Source organism: Mus caroli, unplaced genomic scaffold (genome assembly GCF_978045245.1).
Source record: "Mus caroli unplaced genomic scaffold, Mus_caroli_1 scaffold_2, whole genome shotgun sequence".
In the NCBI taxonomy this organism is placed as follows: Eukaryota; Metazoa; Chordata; class Mammalia; order Rodentia; family Muridae; genus Mus; species Mus caroli.
In genome coordinates, this window is record NW_028227257.1 from 123,024,280 (window position 1) to 123,027,818 (window position 3,539).

Sequence of the window (3,539 nt, forward strand, 5' to 3'; positions counted from 1 at the left end):
AAATTAACCATGAACACTTGTCGTCTAAGTACAGTGTTCTATTGGGTGATGGTTTTCCTGTCTTATACAAAATAAACTAGGAATCGACCTCCTTTTCTGAGAGCAGAGAGGTTTATATTACACCATTGACTGTCTTTCCCATCTCTGGGAGAGTAAAAACCAGGAAGCAAACTCCTTCCCTGTAAAATGTTACCTCTGTCACTGACTGGATATCTTATTTGGTGTCATAATTTAAACAGCTAAAATGATATTCAACTCATTTTCCAAGGTCAGTTCTTTTCTGAAAATTAATATGCACTCCAAATTGGGAAACTTGAGAGCATCTATCAATCTTACAATTCTTCTGCCCCCCAAATTTAAGATTTCCCTAGCATCTACATTTGTTTTGCTCTAAAACAGAAGCATGGAAAATTTAGCACACTGCACTGTGTCAGTAATATAAGGATTAATACTCAATATATGGAGAATATATGAAGGAATATGTCTTTTACGACATTTCTTTTTATGAGTGAGAAGGGACCTAATAAATTACTTTATTAAATCTCTTCACACAAGTGAAGATAAATGTCATCAAGGGCTTAAGGTCTCATGCACTACATATAATGTACAGTTCTGTCGATCTTCTATATTTCTATATTTTGTCAAAATCATCCAATGGGTTTTACTTCATCATCAAATCTTTTTTTTTTTCTTAAGACAAAAAATAAAATAATGTATTGAGAAGAAAATGTCTGGTTTCATTTGGTTTCTTTCCCAACTTGGTCTATGCTCTGCTGGATGGCCCTGCTCTTTTACTCTACGTCAGATAATCTTCCGTCTCCAAATGAGGGTCACTGTAAGACTGATTTATTTTAATGTTTAGGAGTAGGAATGTCTTAGATTCTTTCCTAACTACTCCTTCTGTATTTTTGGTATTCGTCTGACATGATATGGCCAGCAGAGACTTATTAATCTTCATCAAATACTCTACTATAGGTGAAAAATTCAAAGATTGCACTCTGTTTGGTTGTAACTAAATGGTTAAGCACATGTCTACCAGGTACAAGTCTCTAGGTTCAACCCCCAGCAACACAATATAAACATTGTTTTAAAGAGTCAATGTTACTATTCTGTTACTCTCAACCCAAAACTCACAAAACTCAACCCTAGAGCTTTTGTCTTTTCATTCTCATCTGCACTCTTTCCATTTTAAATGCTTTAACTAAAGTCCATAATCTTTCAACTAGACAATTTTAATAGTCTGCTAACATGATGGCTTTAAAACATTTTTCCTAACATTTTGAAGAAATATATTTAGATGATGACTTACTATAGACATATAAAATTAAAATCAAATGTAAGTTGGTAAAATAAAACTTTTCCATCCTCCTACAAAGGCATGTTTTGGGTTCCCTGTCCTTGGACATGTAAGAATCGAGGCAAAGAAATTTGGTGGATTTGGAAAGGTCTGGGACCAACTCCCCATCCCCACCCCACCTCACCCCTGCGCAGGCTCAAGATCAACCATCCCACAGAGGAGAAAGAAAGAAAGAAAAAACTTTTAAAAACTACCCTGGAAATATGTACAATGACATTCTCTATTCTATTCTGTTCTGTTCCATTATCAAAGAAAAAATAACTGCATAACCTTAGTGAGGGTCTGTAATTGAAAGACATCATTTTTGTCTATCCATGGTTCTTGCTAATGAATTTCTCACAAAACATTTGTGTCCAGCCTACTGAAATACATAACTTTAAGTCATTTTTTGTAGGGTTGGGGGAAGGGGGTTCTGGGTTGTGATTAAACTTATTACTTAGCTACAGTCAAGGGTCTCCCTGTGTGTCCTACAAGCCTACAGATCAATTTATTCCACATTGTAGCTATTCAAGTCTTCCACATAAGGTTCTGGGACTGCCTCCTTTAATTCTTTGCATTTTCTCTCCCCGTAGATTTTGCTCAAAAATACCTCTGCAATTCTGTAAATAATTTTCTAACTTATCCCCAAACAGAGATACCCTTGTTGTATACCTCCTCTGTGCTTTCATAAACCTAATCAGATCTACAGAGAACACCCCCTGTCCCCCAAAAGGTGTAACTCTGTGTGCATAGCCATTCAAGCATCAGAATGAGTTTTGCCTTCAAAACTCCTTCAAAATTTCTATGTCTTGGTTTGTTTCCTATGAATTTTCATACTTTCATTCATGAAAGAGATTGCCCTGCCATTCTTTGCTACCCAGGAAAAGCTGCTTCTTTTTCATCTAGAAAGCAGCGAGTGACTGGGGATTTGAGTTCCAGCACAACCAACCAGATAATTATATCACTAGACTAAATGTGTACAAACATTTTCATCTGCTGGACAACAGAAAGCTAAGCTGCCCAGTGCCTAGTGGAGCGGGAAGTGGGGAGGGCTTGTTCTCTAGCTTTCTGAAGAAGGAATCTCTCTGCCAAGGAGAAAGAAAACTACAGAATTTCTTGGAACCGGGCACTGGCAAGGACAGAACGATTTAGAGAAATTGTCTCCCATCTATCTACCTAAAAGCCACTAAGGGTCACGGGCTAAATTCCATGTGACTACTGATCTATATCAGGTGAAACTATGTAGGCTGGAGAAGACCAAGGGAACCGTGAGCAGGAAATTCCCAAAGCTTAATCGGTTTGTGGGTGCGCAATGCACAACCATCCATGGCCTTGGTCTTGCTGCACCATGAACTCAGAGGTAAAGGCTATTTTAAACATAATCTAACAAAACTTAAAATAAACAGACAAAACCAAACAAGTGGACCATAAAATAATACTTCTTGGCAAATATTGTTTAAAATTCTTTAAAGAGAAGTTAAAAAACAAAACAACACACACACACACACAAAATACCCCACAAAAATAGTGTGCCTTACAGTATATGAAGTTCATAAAATGTGATATGATTCAAATATGACTTCGCAGCAAAGAGATGAATATCTTATCATAGCCAAAAGAAAATTAGAGCAAAGATGAAAATTAGCAAGCATGCTTTATTATTTAAAGGAAAACATAAACGTAATGAATGTGGCTTTAAACAGAATGACTTTAAAAGAAGCAATGTAGTTTCTAGAGCTGAACAAATCATTTGAAACGGAAAAGAAAGTAATAGGCTTACTAGTACATTACAGCTTCAGGAAGAACCAACATCAGTGAACTAAATGCATTAACATAAAAATATATACAAACCATGTCTCAAAAACTATTTGGACTTATATCACCTGTAGATGTACTAAGTAGCTTAATATATAATGTGTATATTTGCAGTCAAAGAAAGGAAGGAGAATAAGGAATGTACAAAATAAGATTCATGAAAAAAATAATAACCAAAATACCTAATTTGATGAAATGTATTATCATAATATCGAAAGAAAGCCAAAGGAAGGAAAATCATAATCAAATTGTAATAGACTTTAAAGAAAAATTTAAAGGGCCAGGATCTGACTCATTGTCTACATGCAGTGCAATAAACATAAGATTTGCTACAGATTTCTCATCAAGAGCACAGCCAATGTCAACAAAGCATCATATTTAATGTGCC

At 35.7% G+C, this 3,539-nt stretch overlaps 1 non-coding gene across 1 annotated transcript; it reads left to right on the forward strand.

The window, feature by feature from the left end:
- The first annotated feature begins 1,363 nt into the window (after nt 1-1,363).
- Nucleotides 1,364-1,516, forward strand: LOC115030472 (small nucleolar RNA SNORA38). Its single transcript, XR_003836068.1, has one exon. It is a non-coding gene; the product is annotated as a small nucleolar RNA SNORA38 (small nucleolar RNA).
- Nucleotides 1,517-3,539: the final 2,023 nt, after the last annotated feature.